The sequence below is a fragment of the Protopterus annectens genome, chromosome 2.part1 (genome assembly GCF_019279795.1).
Source record: "Protopterus annectens isolate FY-2018-M chromosome 2.part1, PAN1.0, whole genome shotgun sequence".
NCBI classification, from domain to species: Eukaryota; Metazoa; Chordata; order Ceratodontiformes; family Protopteridae; genus Protopterus; species Protopterus annectens.
The window spans coordinates 380,765,977-380,788,478 of NC_056729.1; the positions used below are offsets into that span (position 1 = coordinate 380,765,977).

The window sequence follows — 22,502 nt, forward strand, 5'->3', positions numbered from 1 at the left end:
AAGACTTCAGTTCTGAAACACGGCACTTGCAAACTGCTTCTGCTTCGAGCACCGCACAGCAAGTAAGACTGATGTAATGGTGTCGGCTGCATGCTCTATACCCCTGACTACCTGACGTCATGGAAGATGAGACAGCAACCGACACAGGACCCAAGACTTTGATTATCAGGCCGACTAAGGGCTACCTGCAAGCAGATAACCCATATGTAATGACTGCAACAGTGAAACACGAAGATCATCAGGGTTTGTGTTAGCATATATTTCTGAAGGATATGAAGTCTGAAACTCAACTGTATATTATTATTTAGTGATGTCAGTCCTCAGTGATTTGCCAGAAAACCATAAATTTTACGAGGAACAAACCAGAAATAATAAAGCAAAAATCTGGACATTTGAGAGGTGTGGCTATATCTTATTTAATTAAAAATTGGCCACAGCTTCTACTTCCCTGGTCTGCAGTGATTGCGGTGCAAGTTCCTTCTGCCTAAATCCATATATCTATTCAAGAAATGCATAATGCCACTGTAGTCATATGCAAATTCAGATTCATTTCTGTGATGAGAAAACACAAAATCTTCACAGATTAATACTGAAAAAAGGGATTATGTTCTTTAACAAAAGGCTCAAAAGACAGGACTAAGGAAGTTCGGATTGAGTTTGTGATTTGGAAATCTGCCACTGAAATCAAAACAGATAAGACATAACACCAGCTTATTTACTGTAATAAAGATGACTTGTTTACGGTAAGAAGGAACAGCACAAGATATAAAGGGGAGACCATGACTAAATAGCTTTCTGTCAAGAAACCTCAAGTAACAAAGACTTGTCATCAGAAGTCAGCAAATATCATGCTCCATCAACTTCTAAACAAGTCAGACAGCAGAAAAACTACTATTGCGTTACACTGGTAAGACACCACTGTTGTGGGCAGCTAATCAAAGGAAGGCATTTGAGTCCTACATAGTGTTACTACCTGTCCCTTTCTGCGAGGGACAGTCTCACTTTGGGCATTTGTCTCCAGTGAAAAAAAACTAAAAAAATGGCAAATGTCCTGAGATTTTAAGACAAAATACATTTCTTAAGTTTTCTTTAATAGTTGTATAAAACAGTTATTTTGTATCTGAAACACAAATATTATATGAAACAGCACAAGCAACTCAAATGCTACAGAATAAGCTTTTATTATGGCAAAAAAGTGAAGTTCTGTACTTTGCACTGGCTGGGGGTATGTTTTGTCTTGCAAAATCTTACATTTCTACAAAAAACATCCCACTTTGGGCACCTAAAAAAGTGGCAGCCCTATTCCTACATGGTGCAGACACTGCATGAGTGGTGCAGACCACACAGAAACAAACCAGTGTGTGTATATGTATATGCATAAATGTGTTTGTTAATGAAACAATGGCATGTTACTCAGCCTTAAGCAGACTGCAGAAACTGACTAAAGCAGTAACATAATGCAAAAAATTCCCACATCTCAGCTTGATAACACTAACATAAAGAAAACTTTTAAAACAAGAAAAGAATGCCAACTTCACTTCTGTCTCTTTACAGGAACATGAAAAATAAAGTTGTTTAAGTCTGGCAATTTACTGCAAGAGGATTAAGTCTGTAGTACATAATAAGAAGTTATGTACCTACCATAACGTTCCATGTTAGTTGTCTTCTTCTCACCTTTTTTCTTGCTGGATGGGTTTGGAGCCGATCCTCGGCTCCGACTCGGCCAATACTAAAGCCTGAGAGCTAATTTCACCGGCTCAAGGCTCCCCTATATCCCACAATGCTAGGCGGTAACTACTCAGATCTCGTTTGATAGCTATACCAAGCAATCCTAGTCTCCATAGAATGGAGTAGGGAAACCCACCTCAAAACAATCTGCGTAAAAAGTATCGCAGACCTCAGAAAGGATAAAAGAGGTGGAAGAACGTGTGGGAATGACGACTTCCAGAGGAAGAACACAAACTGAATTCCTGTCTGTCTGTCCAGGCTAGGGGGAAGGAGGGTGGGATGCAAGAAAGAAGGCGAGAAGAAGACAACTAACATGGAACGTTATGGTAGGTACATAACTTCTTAATGTTAAGTTGTCAATCTCACCTTCATTCTTGCTGGATGGGACCGCGTCCCTAGCACCTTATCCTGGGTGGCCTATCAGAACAGACTCTTGAGAACAGTGGAACCAAAATTGGCATGGCTTCTGGAAACCATGTCCAATTTGTAATGTGAAATGAATGTATGAGGAGAAGCCCAGGTGGCTGCTGCACAAATGGAATCTATTGGCAGCCTATCCTGAAAAGCTACGGATGCAGCTAATGCCCTAGGTGAATGAGCTCTAGGTCTTGAGGGTAGTTTTTGATGTCTGATCTCATAGATGAAGGTAATTGTAGAGGTGAGCCATCTAGAGAGGGATATTTTAGTAACTGGAAGGCCCAATTTCCCTTCCGCATATGACAGAAACAATTGATTAGATTTCCTGAATTGTTTAGTCCTGTCTAAGTAATATCCAAGTTGGAGATGAACATCCAAAAAATGTAGCTTTTGTTCCGACCTGTTTGAATAGTTAGGGAAAAAGACGGGGAGATCAATAATTTGGTTTAGGTTTATTTGAGAGGAAACTTTAGGCAAAAAGGATGGATTAGTACGGAGGGATACCCTGTCTTTGTGAAACACTAAGTAAGGAGGACGACTGCACAGAGCATGGAGCTCAGATACCCTTCTCACTGAAGTTATAGCTACCAGAAAAAGTGTCTTCCAAGAAAGCAACTTCAGAGAACATGAAGCCGCCAGTTCGAAGGGGGGAAGGATTAAAGATGCCAGAACCAAGTTCAAATCCCATTGAGGTGGGGGATCTTTGATTGGAGGTTTGAGAAGAAATACCTTAAAAGGCTTTACAGAGTTTGTGAGCCATGATGCTAGACTCCGAGACACCAACATGAAAATTAGATATGGCAGCCAATTGAACTCTAATGGTAGATGCAGATGATCCTAAATGAAAGAGTTCTGCTAGAAAATCTAGAATAGACTGGATAGGTGCTGTAAAGGGATCTATGTTTTTTGACGTTGCCCAAAAGGAGAAGCGTTTCCATTTGCTACTATAAATCTTCCGAGTAGAAGATTTATGAGAGGCTATCAAGATATCTCGGACTGAGCGAGATATTGATGGAAGCCTGGCTAAGGTTGGAATAGTACAGTTTTGTACCTACCATAAATGTAGATGTCCGAGAGGAATGCATCTGCAGTCCTTACAAATGGGTTGTCCTGTCGTCAGGCAGCCCTTCGGTCGGCCGGATTCCAAAGTCTGGGTCTGGCTTCGGCTGGTGTCGCACTTCGCCCGACATCATTGCGGCAGTTATTCGGGTATAAAGGCATCAGCCGACGCCATTTTCCTCAGTGTTTCTTGCCCCAGATGCCAGGTGCCCACTTGGATGGCTAAATTTGGATAAATGCCAAATATTCCAAATAGTAGAGAGCAAACACACAAAATAAGCATGTATGTACATATATACAAACAAATACACCATAATAGATCCCCCCCAAGCTGGCTGAAGATTGGTAAGTACCCTAGGAGTACCTCAGAGGGGAAGGAGGGTGGGTAATCCTGACTGCAGATGCATTCCTCTCGGACATCTACATTTATGGTAGGTACAAAACTGTACTATGTCCTTCAAGGATGCATCTGCAGTCCTTACAAATGGGTAGAATACCATAGCTAGACTAGGGAGGAGGAAATGAGAGTAGATTATGGTGTAGTTAGTATCCCTTGCAAAACAGCAGTGGCAAAGCCAGCACGGGATCTAGAGTATAGAGGTAAATTATAATGCTTGGCAAATGTATGCACGGAGGTCCAAGTAGCAGCCTCTATAATGTCCTTGGTAGCCACTCCTCGTAAGAAAGCTGTGGTAGTGGCTGTAGCCCTTGTGGAGTGAGGCCTGATGTTCTCTGGAGTTTTCTTTCCATGGTAGGAGTAACAAAATCTAATGCAATTTCCTATCCATTTGGAGATTGTCTGTTTAGAAATTGGTTTTCCTTCCTTTCCTGTTGCATATGCTACCAGAAGCTGGTCAGTTTTTCTATTGTTTTTTGTCCTGTCCAGGTAGTAGCGTAATTGTCTGTGTACATCCAAGGTATGCAAGAGCTTTTCTCCCCTGTTCTGTGGATTGGGGAAGAATGTTGGAAGGTGGATAGCCTGATTTAAAGAGACTCTGGATACCCACCTTAGGCATAAATGTAGGATTTGTTCTTAAGGACACTCTATCTTGATGGAAGATCAGGAAGGGTTGTACTGCCATTAATGCCTGTAATTCAGAGACCCTTCTTGCTGAAGTTATTGCCAGCAGGAAAGCAGTCTTCCAGGATACGTATTGCAATTCTGATGTAGCTGCTGGTTCGAAAGGAGGTAGAGCCAGTTTTTCTAGCACAAAGTTCAAGTCCCATGCTGGCAATGGAGGTTTCCTGGGAGGTTTTACATTTTTAATTCCTCTCAGAAACTGTCTGAGCAGAGGATGCGAGAAGACAGGAGGATCCAAGCTGTATTCTGCTGAAATAGCTGATGCATGTATCTTGATGGAGGAATAGGACAGGCCTGTATGAAAAAGCTCCGCCAAGTACTCCAGGATGTTGGCTATGTTCACCAGTGTCACATCTTGGCCCTTTGCAGTACTCCAGATGAGATATCTTTTTCATTTTGCTGCATAATTCTTTCTTGGTGAAGGTCTACGAGCCTCCAGGATTATGTCTTTAACCCTCTGGGATAAATTTGGGTTAATTGCTGTTATGTAATGTTCCAGGCAGTTAGCTGCAGAGTTTTTAGGTTTGGATGCAGGATGTTGTAGTTGTTCTGTGTCAGCAGTAATGGGATCAGGGGCAGTGTCCATATTTGTTCCCGAGACATGCTCCTCAGCAATGGGTACCAATGTTGTCTTGGCCAGTCTGGGGCTATCAGAATGATCATCGGACGTTCCTCTTTGATCTTGAGAAGCACCTTGTGCATCAAAGGAAGTGGTGGGAATGCGTATGCTGCCAGGTTTTTCCAACTGAAGGATAGAGAGTCCACCTTCCAAGCAAGTGGGTGGTAAGTCCTTGTGCAGAATGTCTTCAACTGGTGATTGAGTGGGGATGCAAACACGTCTATTTGTGGTAATCCCCATTCTCTTGTGATGGTTTTGAAGATGTCCGGATGCAGCATCCATTCGTGGGCATCTGTTGTAGTTCTGCTTAATATGTCTGCTAGAATGTTTTCCTTCCCTGGTACATAAATTGACTGTAACTGAATGTTGTAGCTCAGAGCCACATCCCATAGGTCCAGTGCCAACCGGCATAGAGGGTACGAGTGTGTGCCTCCCTGTTTGTTGATGTACCACATAACCGTGGTGTTGTCTGTCCTTATCATCAACTGGCCTTCTTGGAGAAAAGGTCTGAATGCCTGGATTGCCAATTTTACTGCCATCATTTCTTTTAGATTTATGTGCAGATGCAGCTGGTCTTGAGTCCATAGGCCTTGAATGCACTTGCCCATCATGTGTGCCCCCCAACCGAGGTCTGAGGCATCTGTCGTGATGGTTTGTCTTGGTTGACTTTTGCAGAAGGGCAGTCCTGTGTTTGATTGACAGGCCCGAGCCCACCATAAGAACTCTTGCTTCAGGCATGGGATCATTGGAATTTTGTTTCTAGGCTGTGCTTGTGCTGAGACCACAAATTCTTTAGGTACCACTGTAGCTTTCTCATATGCAGCCTGGCATGAGGGACCAGTATTATGCAGGATGCCATGAAGCCTAGAGCTTGTAGCACTTTTCTTGCAGTTAGATGGCTCTGCTTTGTTAATGCCAAGAAGTAGAGAGGAAGTTGCTCTTTCTTTTCTGTGGTTAGAAATGCCATTTGTTTTGATGTGTCCAATTCTGCACCCAGAAAGGTTATTCTTTGGGATGGAATCAGTCTTGACTTTTTTGTATTGACTGTATATCCCAGGGCTTGCAGCAGGTAGATGACTCTTTGTAAGTCTCCTGTTAGTTTGTTTTTGTTGTCCGCTTGTATCAGGCAGTCGTCCAGGTAGGGATAGATTTGGATTCCCTGAAGTCTGCAATGAGCGATTACTGATGCCAGGCATTTCGTGAACACTCTGGGCACAGTAGATAAGCCAAAGGGCAATGCTGAGAATTGATAATGCTCTGATCCTGCAAGAAATCTGAGGTATCTTCTGCAAATTGGTCTTATGGGGACGTGCAGGTATGCCTCCTTGAGATCTAGAGTTACCAGCCAAGACTCCTTGCCCAGCATGGGAAGAAGCTGCTGTAGATTTTGGAACAATGAGGAATGTGTTTAAAGCGGACAGGTCTAGAATAGGCCTCCATTTGTTTTCCTTTCTTGGTACCAGGAAGAGCCTGGAGTAAAATCCCTTCCCTTGCTCCGAAAATGGTACCTTTTCTACAGCTCTCATTCTTAATAATTGAGATATTTGTTTTAGAGCTTCTGTCCTTTGAGAAGGTGGTAGGTTTGGCATTCCTCTCTTTCCTGGTAGTGTATGGAAATGGAACCTGTAACCTTTGTCTATAGTCTGCAAAATCCATTTTCTCTTGTAATGCAGTGCCAGCTTTTTCAAAATAATGATAGCTTTCCGCCTAAGGGTGCTTCTAGTTGTTCCCTGGTAGGCGGTGCCACCGCCAAGTCACTGTGATTGAGTTGTTGTAGTGGTGGTGGCTGTATCGGTGCCTCGCTGGTTGTTACCCTGCCACTGGCGACCCCTGTAGGCACCCCTGGATTGGTTTCTGCCTCTAGAGCGTCTATTCCTGCCTCTTTGTGTCTTAGAGGAGTCCGGAAAGGACCAATTTTTGGAGGGCCAGTTCCTGCTAAACCTTGAAGGTTGAACTTGTAAGAAATCTTTGACTGTTTGCACAGATTTTGCTTTCTCTTCCATCTTTTTTAGTACCTGCTGTGCGGGGGCACCAAATAAATTGACCTTGTCCATAGGTGCATCCAAAAGCTTAGATTTGACATGGTCTGGTAAAACCTGTTCTTTCAACCATGCATGTCTCCTGATAACTGTGCCAGTCATGGCTGATCTAAAGGAAGCCTCCAGTGCATCATAGCCACATTTTAAAGAATGGTTACTAACTTGTTGTATGTTATGTAACATTTCTAGAATATACTTTTTATCTAAAGATTCTTCAGAGGACAGCTTTTTAGTCAACTGGTCAAGCATAAACTCTTGATATTGAATCATATGAAATTGGCAGTTCAAAGCTCTAGCTGACAAAGTAGCAGAGGTGTAAACTTTTTTACCCCATCTCTAAGGACCTTGAATCCCTTTCAGAGGGAGGGTTTTAGAAGAAGTAGCTGCTACAGCTTTTGGGCCCTGGGAGATAGTCTCTGGATCTGCAAAAGGAGCCTTATATAAGTGGTGATGAATGTCCGGAACCCTGTAGTACCTATCGGGCTTAGCAGGGGCCGGAGGTAAAGTATCAGGAGCAGTGCAAGCATCATTAAATGCATCATCAACAACAGATAGAACTGGAGGTATAGCTAAGGGCCTATGCTGTGGCAAGTGTAGAAAGGTCCTAAGCCTTTTTCTAGAGTCTGAGAAATCTTGGCCCTGCCACTGAAATTGTTCCCTCATAGCATGCAAGGTTTCCCCAAAGGAAAATTCCTCAGGAGGGAGGCTGAAGGGATGGACTCCTCAGCATCAGAGTCTTCAAGGAGAATAAGAAGCCTCAGGAGGGTCTGTATGATCTGAGTCATCAGAGGAATCATCTGTGGCTACTGGCTCAGGGGCTCTGCTCTAGGCCTCTTTTCTGGGGAGGGAGAGGCCCTGTCTGGATGAGGCTGGGATCCCCGAATTAAAGAGATGAGATCCTCTGCCAAAGAAAGCATATGGGAGCTGGTGCTGGGCCTGTGAGAGGGGGGCTTGGCAGGCACAGTTTTTGAAGCTTTGGCTGCTTTAGCCCTGGCAAAGGCCTTAATAGACATAGCTGGAGGAGGCCTAGCAGCTCCACGTGCAGGGGTAGAAATATCTAGGGGAATGGTGTCTGATAAATCCTGTGAAATCGCAACAGAAGGTTGGATTTCAGAAGCCGTTTCTACCAGGATAGATGAGGCCTCGGTAGAAGGCAAGTTATCGGCTGAAGAAAGAACCGCTTGCTCGGTTTCGGCTGAAACCGAGACACTCGTGGTTTGCTTAACCGCGGTTTCAGCCGAAACCGCGGACCGTGAGTGTCGGTCCTTTACTTTGCGTTTTTTGGTTATTTGCGTAGTCGGAGGATCCGACGGCATAATGTAGGCAAAATCGGAGCCGAAAATCTGTTCAGCAAAGTCCGAGCGACATCTAAGCGTCCGTCGGTTAAAAGAAGCACAGGCTAGACAAGCTGCTACGTCGTGGTCTGGGCCTAAACAATGTATGCAATAGGAGTGGAAATCTTTATGAGGTATTTGTTTCCCACAAGATAAACAGTTATTAACTTTCTCTGACATCGGCTGAGGCAAGAAAGAGTCCCCAATGGGGTACTTAGCTTTATAGAAGTCTTCGAAGTAGTATTCGGTAGTAGTAATCTCTGGATCTGACCGACCGGCACTTGCGAACAGCTTCTGCTTCGGGCGCCATGCGGCAAGAAAGACTGGGGAAAATGGCGTCGGCTGATGCCTTTATACCCGAATAACTGCCGCAATGACGTTGGGCGAAGTGCGACACCAGCTGAAGCCAGACCCAGACTTTGGAATCCGGCCGACCGAAGGGCTGCCTGATGACAGGACAACCCATTTGTAAGGACTGCAGATGCATCCTTGAAGGACATCGGAGAAACCACGCTGTGAGGTTTAGAGAGGGCAGAGATTGGTGCAGCTGACCCGATTGGTGGGTTATCAGATCTGGTACTGGGTCCAGATGCCAAGGCTGCTCCAAAAGGTAACGATGAAGAAAGGGGAACCATATCTGTCGAGGCCAGTAAGGGGCAATGAGGATCATTGTCACTCTCAAGGCGATGGCTTTCTGAATTAGTTGAGATATCAGTGGAAAGGGGGGAAAGGCATATAGAAGTCCCCGGGGCCAATCGTGGACTAGAGCGTCTCTGGTGGGATGGCCTGGTAATGGGAAGAGAGTGAAGAAGTCGTGACACTTGCTGTTTTGGGGAGTAGCAAAAAGATTGCAGCAAGGCTGGCCCCATTTTAGGAATACTTCTTCTAGAACTGACTTCTTTAGAGACCACTCGTGGGGCATGAGAATTGCCCTGCTCAATTTGTCTGCAATAACGTTGGATTTCCCCGGAATGTGCATTGCTATCATAAAACGCTGAGAAGAGATCGCCCATTGCCAAAGTCTGAGTGCCTCTCGACATAAAGGGTATGATCTGGTTCCGCCTTGTTTGTTGATGTACCACACTACGGACATGTTGTCCGTTTGAATTGCAATAGTCCCAGTGGGAAGAGAGTCGTGAAGGGCTTGCAATGCTAAAAGCACTGCTCTCATCTCTAAGACGTTTATGTGCAAGTGGCACTCGAAATGTTGCCACGTGCCTTGGACTGTCCTGCCCTGATAATGCCCCCCCCCCACCCAATCAGGGAGACGTCTGTTGTCAACGTGGCGACTGGGAGGGGAAGAGTGAAGGGTCTTCCTCGGAGAAGTTGATGTGATGTGATCCACCAAGACAGTTGATTCTTGCATGATTGAGTTATCAATATGGTATGGGACATCGGGAGCTGTTGAAAGGACCATTGAGTAAACAGCATCCATTGGAGGATCCTCATGTGAAAGCGAGCTAAGGAAGAAGGGTATAGCTGCTGCCAAGAGTCCTTACACCTTCAAAACTAGTCTGGCTTTGACTTTGTTGCATTGTAAGAGAAGGGAAACTTGGTTCCGAATGTCTGACACTCTCTGCTCTGTGAGTCTGGCTGAAAGACTGAGTGTGTCTAAGGTGGCCTATAAAGGTAATAGATTGACAAGGCGACAAGGCAGATTTTTCAAATTTATCGAAATGCCTAGAGCTTGGCAAGATTGGATGGTGAAGTCCCTGGATAGAAGAAGCTGATGTCTGGTGGTGGCGGTAAGGAGCCAGTCGCCTAAATATGGAAACACCTGGAATACTTGACGTCTCAAGTGAGCGACCACTGCCATGCATTTGGTGAACACACGGGGGCTGTAGTGAGACCAAAGGGCAGGGACCTGAACTGGTAGTGACTGGCTCCCAGCCTGAAGCGGAGATATCTCCTGGAGCGTCTGTTCATCTTGATGTGGTAGTACGCGTCCTGAAGATCTATCGAGCACATCCAATTGTCCTGACCCAAGAAGGGTAGAATGGACTGTAGCGTGACCATCCGGAATTTTGTTTTCCTGATATACTTGTTTAAGTAGCTGAGATCCAGTATGGGTCTCCAGTCCCCTGTTTTTTTTGGTAACAAAAAGAATTTGGAGTAGATTCCGGATCCTTGCTGGTCTGCCGGGACTGATTGGATAGCTCTTTTTGATAGCAGCTTTGAAATTTCTAATGCTGCTTGTTCCCTTAGACTGGGTGGAACGTCTGGAAGGGATCTTTTGGGTTGGGTTGGGATGTGAATAAAGGGAATTTTGTAACCCTCGGATATGATCGACTGTACCCATTTGTCTCGAGTAAGGGAAAGCCAGGCTTTTGGGTACAGGGATAACCTTCTCCTGACTGCCTCCGAAGGTGGACAGCCGGGCAGCCCCTCAGGGATGCTGAAAGGGTTTGTCAGAGAACATTTCTCTGCTACCCTGGTTTTGCGGACCTCCTCTGCCTCTAGGGCGGCGTCTATTATTATTCCCCCCTCTGCCTCTAGAGGGGAATCGGCCTTGTGCGTCAGATGAGACTCCCTGGGATTGTTTGTGGAACCACATCTTTCCTCCCCTCTGACCTTTGGGATAGGGTCTAGAAGGGGTAGAAAAACGGACTCCTACAGCAGAGAGAGTCTTACCTTCCAACTTGCACCTGGTCAATGTATCCTTCACCTGTGGACCAAACAAGGATGATCCATCAAAGGGAGAATTGGTGAAGAACGCCTTGAAAGGGTCCGCAAAGTTGCATAGCCGCATCCAGGCGTGACGTCGTAAGGCAACACCGGTGCCTGCGGCTCTACTCGCCCCATCTGCTGCATATGAGACCAGCCGCATGGAGGAGTTAACGATGGAATTCAGGGTTGCCAACTGGGAGTTCATTGTGTCTTTGAACCCCTCAGCTGTAGGATCCTTTATCAGTTCACCCATATCCTTGAGTAAATCTCTTTGGAGACGAGTGAAGTGGCATAAGTAATTCAGCAAACGCATTGAAAAGGTCGCTAATGAGAACATCCGCTTGCCGTACCTGTCCATGGTCCTAGATTCCTTATTAGGAGGATGGACAGGAACCGAAGGATCAGCTAACCCCTTCTTAGTGGCCGCAGCCACCACCATGGCATCAACAGGGACACCTTTGGATAAAAAATCTTTATCTCTAGGGGCAGTAATAAATTTAGATGGTCTCCTCGGGGTGGGTTCCACTGAATCAGGAGCCGTCCAAGCCTTCCTTGCCACCACTTCCATAAGGGGGTCAAAGGGAGGGGACACCCAGTAGGTAGAAGGGCGAGAGCTAAACGCCTCAAAATACACTGACTCATCCTCCGAAGGGTTAAGGGCTGGCCAGTTCCCCCTCTGTTTCAGGATCTCAAGGATGTCAGCAAAGGAGACATCCTCAGAGGGGGATCGAGGGGAACCTTCGGATTCCTCTAAGTCAGTGTCAGAGGTGATAGACTCAGGGGAGTCAATGTGCTTCCTCTTGCACTGCCTCTTCCTTGGAGGATCTCCTGCCGGGTCAGGAGAGGCCTCGGAAGAGGAGGAAATTCCCAATGGGGAAACTTGAGGAGTTGGCTCTCTGCGGTCTAAGACAAGGGGGTGAGTAGAAATCACCGCAGGCACTGTAGATGGGGGGGGGGCTGAAGGATCCGACTGTGGGGCAGAACCTGGTTCTAGCACGCTCTGCATGACCTCGAAGGCACCCCTGTCAGGCAAGGCCAGAGGCCCCCGCTCCGAAGAGACAAGGACCTCCCCCGGCACCGACAGGGATGGCTCCGAAGCCGATGTCGGAGCCGAACTCACCAGCGCCAAAGCCCCGAGAGGGAGAGTGGGGTCGGACAAGGGTCCGATGCCACTCGCCCCCTCGGAGCCAACGAGGGAAGCTCGGCGCTGAGATCCCTCCAAGGAGGAGATCGGAGCAGACGACGGAGCCGAAAGGGAAGGTATCGGATCCGACGCACCGACAGTCATGGCTCCGACAAGCCCTGGCTCCGAACTCAAAGGAGTCAGAGGAGGAATGTATTGGGGAACGGAAATAGCCACTGACTGGTGAGTCGGGCTATGCAGCATTTGGGCCAGTGCCTCAGACTTGAGAAGTCTACTCACTACCCTTTGCAAATCATGGTCAGATAACCTGGAAGACCGTGAGGAATGAGTTTTATGGCTCCGTTCAGAAAGAAGAGGGGATCCTGGCACCGAATGCACGGAGCCGATAGAGGGGGATCTGGACCTCTTCCTAGACTGTGGCTCCGATAAGAGTATCGGAGCCAACGGAGTTTTATCAGCCTCGGCTCCAGCCGGATCCGAGGTAACAGTATGAGGCTTGGAAACATCGGCTCCAGCCGGAGCCGATGTTGAAGCCGACTTAGTCTTTCCAGCAGTCGACTCTGAAACCAGAGCCGACTGTTTGGAAGTTTTGGAAGGCTTCCCCGACACAGACTGAGTCGGGGGGCCTTCAGGCTTTAATAAGCCCCGCAAGATTAACTTATTCTTGCGTTCCTGCAGGACTCTAGGGCTAAAACCATGACAAACAGCACAAGAGTCCTGCAGGTGTAAAGGCCCCAGGCAATACACACAAGAAGTGTGACCATCTGTCAGAGACATTTTCTGACAGCACGAGTCACACTTCTTGAAGCCTGAGACCTTGTCTTTTGACCGTAAAAAGGAGTGCCTGACAACAACACAAACACACTACAGACACACCCTTTACTGAAGAAATTATTAAATTATTAAGGCTAATACAAGCCACAAACACACACACACACACAAGCCCTTAACAGAAAAACAACTAATTTAGTCACTAAAGGACTGGGGGAAGGGAGGGGCCGAAGGCCTACAAGATAAGGGAAGAAAGGGAATATAGACCCGAAAAACAGGGGTCGATTTATCTAAATACTTAATTAAACTAAAAGGTTATGGTATGAAACAAAAAAAGGGGGTTAAGAAGTACCTAATATGGTAAAACTCTAACTCACCTGCCTGAGCCAGTAGAAAAGCACCTCGTCAGCTATAGCGGCAAACGAGATCTGAGTAGTTACCGCCTAGCATTGTGGGATATAGGGGAGCCTCGAGCTGGTGGAATTAGCTCTCGAGCTTTAGTATTGGCCGAGTCGGAGCCAAGGATCGGCTCCGAACCCATCCAGCAAGAATGAAGGCGAGATTGACAACTTAACATTGAGCTTTATTATGTGGTCCTACATTTGTTTTCTGCATGGTCCACTTGTCTGCTTTTCAATGCACATCCTATGCTTGATTCCTACAGTCTCACCTGGCCTGTTGTATGACTCATGCAAGTCCCTAGACCAGACAATGCACTTGGCTCAACCTTGAAAGGATGCATGTAGGATTATACCATGGCTATATACTTAAACTCAAAATACAGTACCTCAGATAAGATACAGGTTGGTTAAGATAACAGCAAAATCAACTAGAAAATTACAACTGGATCCTCCACAAAGATGCCTTACTAAAAGGATACAAGGCCTAAACAACAAGTCCTACCCAGACTGTCTCAAAGCCCTGTCACTATACTCAGTATCCTACAGACTGCTAAGACAGGTGACCTGTGTCTGGCATACAAGGTACCCCCCAACCTATTACTGATGGATTTACTGCTCATCAGCAAGTCAAACGGCATCAGAAGTACTCGGTCTAGAGATCTAAACCTTCTGCAACATCAAAGGAAAGGTTTAGAAGGGCATGTACATCTTGCAGAAGATACCACTGCTGTGGAACAGACTCCCCATCCACATAAAACAAAGTTCATCCCTGACCATTTTCAAGTGCAGCTTAGATATACGGGTAGGAAAAGTACAGTTGTGTACACTTACCATAAATGTAGATGTTTCGAGTGTATTCACTGTTGCAGTCCTAATAAATGTGTTATCCGGCTCCTGGCAGCCCTCGGTCAGCCAGAATACCAAAGGTAAGTAAAAATTACGTTGTCTCTATTTTCTGCACAGTCAGGAATCATCATTTTCTGTTTAAGCAAGCCAATAACATGTTGCTGATCCTTTAACATATGAAACTGGCAGTTTAAAGCCCTAATGGCCATGACTGTAGAAGTGTAAACCTTCTTACCCCATCTATCCAATGCCCTGGAGTCTCTATCAGAAGGGGTAGGATTTTTAGCAGTAGAAGCCTTAATGCCCTTGGGTCCCTGTGAAATAGTCTCTGGATCCGCAGTAGGATTTTTAGAAAGGAGCTTGTGTGAATCAGGAACCCTGTAATATCTGTCAGGTTTTCTGGGAGCAGGAGGCAAAGAATCATGGGCCAAATTAGATTCTGAAAAAGCATCATCAACAATGTCTAGTACAGGAGGAATAGCTAAAGGACTATGCTGAGGCAGGAGTAAGAAACCCCTAAGCCACTTTTTTGAATCAGAAAAATCCTGGCTTTCCCAGTGAAAATGCTCCCTTAGAGTATGTAAGGTTTCACCAAAAGAAAAATCCTCTGGAGGGGAAGCAGAGGGAATAGAGTCCTCTGCATCAGAATCCTCATAAGTAGATAAGGGCAAGTCCAGATCATCAGAAGAATCAGAAAAATCAGAATCCTGTTCAGAAAATTCATAAACAACTTCAGTCCTAGGTTCCTTTTATTAGATTAGAGTTATAAGATCTTTAGCCATTCTTATCATTTGTTTTTACGCATAGAGGCCTGAGCATGCAGCCTGGGCGTCGTTTTTTTAGGCATGGTTCGAGATTTGGGCCTAAATGAAGAAGGAGATATCAGTTTAATATGCAAGTCCATAGGCCTGAATATACCCTCAGAAGCCAGTGCCGGCACAGCGGCTCTGGACCCATCAAAGGTAGAGACATCCGCGGGTTCTACAGCTGAAGAATCTCACGGCATACCTGACTCTGAATGGGTCTCAATAGAGGCCGGCGAATCAGAAGTAGCAGGTATCAGGGGCTGCGAAAGCACCTCACTGAGTACCGGCGAACTGGTGACTGGCTTAGGAGAAGCGTCGTCGGCAGTTTTGGACCTCAGCGGCCTGTCTCTGTCTTTATCTTTGCATTTTTTCGAAATCCCAGTAGTCGGATGGCTGACGACAATTTTGGATAATTAAACCGAGAACCAAAATATTTTGAGGCAAAAATATACCCACGACGGATAGTGCGCTGATTAAATAAAGCACAAAACCGACATTCAAGGTACATCGTGGTCAGGGCCTAGGCAAGGAATACAGTACGAATGAAAATCTTTATGAGGTATTTGCTTTCCACAAGTAATGCAATTATTAACCTTTACTGACATCGGTAAGGAGCAAGATAAAGTTTCTCCAATGGGGTACTTAGCTTTAATTGAAGACTTCGGTTCTGAAAATCGAAAAAAAAATTACAGGAGTCTGCCAACCGGCACTTGCGAACTGCTTCTGCTTCAGGCACTGCACAGCAAGAAAGACTGGGGTAATGGTGTCAGTTGCATGTTTTATACCCCTGACTACCTGACGTCATGGAAGAAGGGACAGCAACTGACACGGACCCAAGGACTTTGTTAATCGGGCCGACTGATGGCTACTGCAAGCAGATAACCCAAATGTAATGACTGCAACAGTGAAACACGAAGAACATCTGTACTATGTTCATTGTGTTTCACTGTTGCAGTCCTAATAAATGGGTTGATTACCAAAGCCCAGAGAAAAAAGGGGCGAGGGACCAATAGCATCAAGGGTTGGAGATAATGCCCTGCAACACCGCAGTGGCAAATCCTGCCCGGCTCTGGAAAACAGAGGCAAATTATAATGCTTTGTGAAAGTGTGAACAGAAGACCATGTGGCAGCTTCCACAATGTCTTTAGTAGGGACACCCCTTAGAAAGGCTGCAGAAGTGGAAGCTGCTCTAGTAGAGTGGGTCTTAACCCCTTGAGGTGGAGCTTTTCCATGAAAGAAATAACAAAAAGTAATGCAATGTGCAAGTAATTCAATGTGCAATCCATTTAGAAATGGTTTGCCTAGAAATAGCCTTGCCCTGGGCTCCAGGGGCAAAACTGACCAATAACTGTGCTGATTTCCAAAGGTCCTTAGTCTTGTCCAGGTAAAACCTGAGCTGTCTGTGCACAAAGAGAATGTAGGATCCTTTCACCTCTACTGCGAGGATTAGGAAAGAAGGTGGGAAGGTGTATGGACTGATTAAGAGTCAGGCTGGAAACCACCTTAGGCATAAAGGAGGGATTAGACCTCAGAGAGACTCCATCTGCATGGAAAATAAGAATAGGCTCCACGGCCATCAAAGCTTGCAGTTCCGAAACCCTCCTTGCTGAAGTTATAGCCTAGAGGAAAGCAGTCTTCCAGGAGAGAAACTTTAAATCTGTAGAGGCAGCTGGCTCAAAAGGAGGAAGAGTGAGTTTCTCCAGAACAAAATTAAGATCCCAGGCTGGAGTAAGTGCTCTTCTGTGACGTTTTAAATTGCAAGCACCTCTAAGAAACATTTCCATCAGGGGATGAGAGAAAATGGGCAGTTCAAGAGAACAATGAGCAGAGATGGCTGAAGCATGGATCTTGATAGAGGAAAAGGAAAGACCACCCTGAAGCAAATCAGCCAGGTATTCCAGGATCAAAGGAAGGGTAGGTTGGGAAGCAGACTCTCCTCTAGCCTGCATCCATTGAGAGAACCTTTCCCATTTGCCAGCATAGGATTTCCTAGTGCTGGACCTCCTGGCCTCCCTCAGCATGTCAACCACCTGTTGTGAAAGGGAGGAAGAAAGGGAAGGGAGTCATACAATGTGCCATGCTGCCAGATGGAGAGACTGAAGATAAGGATGTAGAATGTTTCCCCTTTCCTGAACCAAAGATCTGGCTTCAGAGGAAGATGCCAGGAAGATGGGAGAGACTGCGAAGCAGTGGATACCAATGCTGTCAGGGCCAGTCCAGAGCTATGAGAATAGTCCTTGGACGTTCATCCCTGATTTTCACTAATACTCTGGGAAGAAGAGGAAGAGGAGGGAAGACGTACACTGATAGCAACATCCAAGGGAAGGACAGAGCATCCACTTTCCAGGCTCTGCTGTGCTGCTGCCTGGTGCAAAAGAGAGGTAGCAGATGGTTGTCTGGGGAGGAGAAAAAGTCCTCCTGAGGAGTGCCCCCACCATTGAATGATGCTATAAAAGACTGCTTTGTTCAGCTGTCACTCGTGAGGATCCAGGGTTTGCCTGCTCATCTGGTCTGCCAAAACATTGAGTCTTCCTGGAAGAAGCTGAGCTAGGAGATGCAGGTCCAGGGATGCTGCCATGAACCAAAGATTCATGCTTTGCCTGCACAGAGGGTAAGAGTGAGTCCATCCCCTGCTTGTTGATGTACCACATGACCGTGGTGTTGTCTGTCCTGACAAGCAGGGTCCCTGGAAAAAGAAGATGCTTGAAAGCTAGTAAGGCCTACTGAACTGCAATCAACTCTTTTAGATTATGTGCAGGTGCATCTGCTGGGCGTTCCAACATCCCTGTATGCATCTGCCATCCAGATGTGCTCCCCAGGCATAGTCCGATGTGTCTGTAGTCAGAACTTGAGTGGCAAGAGGTGTCCGAAAAGGCATGCCTTTGTTTTGTAGACAGGCTGTTGCCCACCATAGAAACTCCACATGCAGAGATGGAAGCAGAAGAATCATCATATCCAGGTCCTCTGTGTGTTGACACCAAATGTTCTTGAGGTACCATTGCAATTTTCTCATATGCAGTCTTGCATATGGAATCATGAGAATACAAGATGCTATGAATACCAGAGCTTGCGGGTATTTCCTTGCAGGGAGCTGGGACAGGCTTGGCAAGTCCTTGAAGAAAACTGAAAGAGTTATCTGCTTCTCCTGGGTGAGATATACCATCTGGGCAGCTGTGTTCAAACTCTGTCCCAGGAATGCTATCTCCTTGGATGGTACCATTTTTGATTTTTCCACATTCAGTGTGTAACCCAGGGAAGAGAGAAGAGTCTTTACGAATTCCAGATCCTTTAATATCTGTTCCTGAGAACTTGCTTGAATCAGACAGTCATCCAAGTACAGGTAAACCTGAATTTTCTTCTGCCTGCAGAAAGCAATGACTGGAGCCAGGCACTTTATGAAGACTCTGGGAGCAGTAGATAAGCCAAAGGGCAATGCAGAGAATTGGTAATGTTGCTCGCCCACTCTGAAACGAAGGTACTGCCTGCAACTTTTCCTGATAGGGATGTGCAGATAAGCCTCTGAGATCCAAGGTTACCAGCCAGAAATCCTTTTCTAGCAGTGGTAGCAACTGATGCAGAATGAGCATTTTGAACTTTGGAATTACAAGAAAAGAGTTCAGAATTGAAAGATCCAGGACAGGACGCCATGCACCTTCTTTTTTTGGAACTAGGAAAAGCCTGAAATAAAAGCCCTGGCCTACCTGCTGAGCAGGAACTGATTCTATTGCTTCCAGATGAGACAGAGACAAATTTTGTTTTTCTACTTCTGCTCTTTGGTTTGGAGAAACATCCAGGAATCCCTTGGGAGCTGGAAAGGTGTGGAAAGAAAACTTGTGCCCTAGGGACACTGTTCTGAGCACCCATTTGTCGTCTGTGATAGTGGCCCAGACATCTGCAAAAAGGGCCAACCTTCCCCTAAAGGATTCTCCTGGAATGCAAGAACAGGCAGAAGTTGTAAAAAGTCATTGAGAGTGTTTTGATTGAGATGCAGGCTTGGAGCTTCCACCTTTAGAAGTGGAAGCCTGCCAGTGCCTAGACCTTTGAGGGGTAGCCCCCCTGCCCCCTAGAAGATTTGTAACCTCTAGTCCTGGAAAGGTTCTGTCTGCTGGTATCAGGAAAGGTCCAACTCTTGGAAGGGAAATTCCTGCTAAAGCGAGGGGGTTGAACTTGCAGAAAATCCTTAACAGTTTGCATGGACTTGGCCTTATCCTCCATCTTCTTTAGTACCTCCTCTGTTTTGCTGCCAAAAAGATGATCTTTATGCAAAGGTACATCCAAAAGCTCAACTTTGACAGGTTCTGGAAGAGGCTGTTCTCTGAGCCAAGTGTGCCTTCTAATAACAGATCCAGTAGCTGTAGCCCTGCTGGAGGCCTCTAGGATGTCAAAACCACAATGCAAAGAATTCTTATTAACCAGACTGGCGGAATTCAGTAAATCCTGTATGTCTTTACTTTCTGCCAAAAGAGGTACACTTGCTATCCTAGACTTAATAGCCTCCAAGGTGTGCTGCTGGTACTTCAGCATATGAAAAAGACAATCGGTAGCCCTAATAGCTAGGGTGGCAGAGGTATAAACCTTCTTGCCCCACCTATCTAGGTTCCTAGACTCCCTGTCAGAGGGTGAACCAGCACATCAAGGATTGTGCGAAAATATATTATTAAATCAAATTATAATGGTTGTAAGCCATTATAACGACCAAAAGCAAACCGGTTTCGGCTACAAAAAGCCTTTCTCAATGCTACCACAATTAGTTAGTAAAAGTTTCCACCATATCCACTTAGGTGTATATATACTGGAGTCCTTAAAGGGACATACACATCTATGACAAACATAAAAATAGGTTAACTCAATAATATTCATAATTTTTCTATCACCTTAACATAAAAAAGCAAGTGATACAAATACCTACATATAAATATGTGTGGTATATAATAATAAACCATACAAATTGCTATCCTACTATCAAGATACAGAAATATGTAAAGGATAACAGAATACATTCAATTGAAACATTGTTATTCAGATTCATTTAGTCCAGGCCTAAAAAGTCCACCCAATTTGATAATCCACAAATTTTCCATGGATTTCAGTTTGGTATGCCACCCTGCTTTGAAACTTCTATGTAGTATAATCCTATCAATAATGGTAAATTTAAAGACAGCAGATGGGTGGTCAATAACGTGTTTATATAGTGCATTAGTTAGTCGTTTATTCCTAATAGCACTCATATGCTCCCCTATCCTAAATTTTACCGGCCTAGATGTCTGGCCAATATAGAAGGCAGAGCAAGTACACGTTGCTAAGTAGACCACCCAATCTGAACTGCAATTAGCAAAAATTCTGATGTTAAACACATTAGAAGTATTTTTACTAGTAAATTCAGTTGTTTTATATATGTGTTGGCAAGCAGTACAGTGGCCACATGGGAAGCAGCCCACAAGTACATCCCCAAATAAGGTTGTTTGATGTGGAATATGGGGAATATATCTCTTATAATGGGTAAAGTATGAATTGACATTTCTTCCTCTGCGATAGGAAAAAGAACACTGTTTGGGTAAAATATTATTCAGATGATCATGTGATAGTAAGATGTCCCAGTGTTGATTAATAATGTCTCTAAACTTGTTGGTATTGGTCCCATAAGTAGTTACTAACCTCAAAGATGAATCAGAACATGTTACAGAAGATACACTATCCTTTGATTTATATTGCAATAAATCTGTACGTCTCAGCCTGTTGGTTTGATCCATAATACGGGAAAGATTGTGTTGATTGTAGCCACGATTAATAAATCCTATCCTAGACTTAATAGCCACCAAGGTGTGCTGCTGGTACTTCAGCATATGAAAAAGACAATCGGTAGCCCTAATAGCTAGGGTGGCAGAGGTATAAACCTTCTTGCCCCACCTATCTAGGTTCCTAGACTCCCTGTCAGAGGGTACAGGATTCCTGGTAACAGTGACCTTAACTCCTTTAGGGCCCTTAGAAATAACCTCTGGATCAGTCAACAGATTCCTGAAAAGAAAAAGATGAGAATCAGGAACTCTTTAGTACCTGTCAGGTTTCCTGGGATCAGGAGGAACCGAATTTGGAGACAAGGAATTTTCCAGTAAAACATCATCAACACCTTCCAACACAGGGGGAATAGCAAGAGGCTTATGCTGAGGTAAATCCAGAAACTCCCTAAAACGTTTCTTGGATTGGGGATAATCCTGACTGTCCCATTTAAAATGTTCTCTGAGGTATTTAAAGTATCACCAAAAGAGAAATCCTCTGGAGGAGAAGCCGAAGGGATGGACTCCTCTGCATTTGAATCCTCAAAAGGAGAAAAAGTCTGAGAAAATTCCTCTTCATCAGCAGAAATGCTGGAAGAATCGGAACCTGAGCAGGACAAAAACTCAGGAGAAACATCCCTACTCCTTTTAGAAGGAGGAGGCTGAGAACCCCTAATAAGAGTCAACAAATCATTAGCCATTTTAACCATTTGGGATTGAGGAGAACAAGAAGAAGGTGGAGCCAGCCTTTTCACAGGCTTACGAATGGAAGATTTACCTGCCAGCCTGAAGGACTCGGGAGGTCTGGCAACCGATGAGGTTGCAGCAGAGGTTGAAGGAGGAAATTTGCTATCAGAATGCAAGACGGAGGCCTCGAACACCAGAATCAGCTTAGCGGCTCCGTCAGAAGAGGCAACCAGTGACAGGTCGGAAGGCAAAACGGAGGCCTAAAGGACTCATACTCAATCAAGGCCTGCTGATGTACATCTAGGGACTGAAAAGGCGTCTCACTGGCTACCGCCTTACTGACTACCAACTTAACCTCATCCGAGGACTTAGCTTTCTGAGGCCTGTCGCTGTCCTTATCCTTAAGTTTCTTTGGAACAATCCGAAGCCTGAAGACCGGTGGACTCCATACCAATGAACTTAGGCCAAACTCCAAAATGTCTAGCCAAAATCTTAGCCCGACAACAGATAGTACGCGGATTAAAGGAGGCACAGAGATCACACTTGAGAACGTCGTGGTCAAGGCCTAAACAAATAATGGTCAAGGCCTAAACAAATAATGTAATAGGAATGAAAATCTCAATGGGAAATCTGCTTTCCACAGGTAAGGCAATTATTAACTTTTTCTGACATTCGTTAAGGCAAGAAAAGAGGATCCCCAACTGGGTACTTAGCTGTAGTAGACTTCAACTTTTGTAGTCGGAAACCAACAAAGGTAAACTGCCAACCGGCACTCGTGCATAAAAAGCTTCTGCTTCAGGCTCCGTGGCAAGGAAGACTGAGGAAGTGATGTCAGCTGCCTCCTTTTGTATTGGATGCCCTGACGTCCTTTACAACCAATGGCAACAGATATCAATTTTACTTACCTTTGGTATTCTGGTCGACTGAGGGCTACCGGGAGCCGGATAACCCATTTGTTAGGACTGCAACAGTGAAACACGATGAACATCAGAAAATTTACCCCAGGACTGTCCCCTGTACTACTAATGGGCAGAGGCAACTCCTAAATTCTTTATCACGTGTCTGTCCCCTGCAATTATCTATGGTATGATCCTAGTTATTCTCATTAGCGGTAATATATAATTATTGA

At 45.3% G+C, this 22,502-nt stretch overlaps 1 protein-coding gene across 1 annotated transcript in view; it reads right to left on the minus strand.

Moving 5' to 3' along the window:
• TLL1 (tolloid like 1) overlaps window positions 1-22,502 on the minus strand; it is a 1,749,881-nt gene that overhangs the window by 1,726,948 nt on the left and 431 nt on the right. The gene's annotated exons all lie outside the window — the stretch shown is intronic.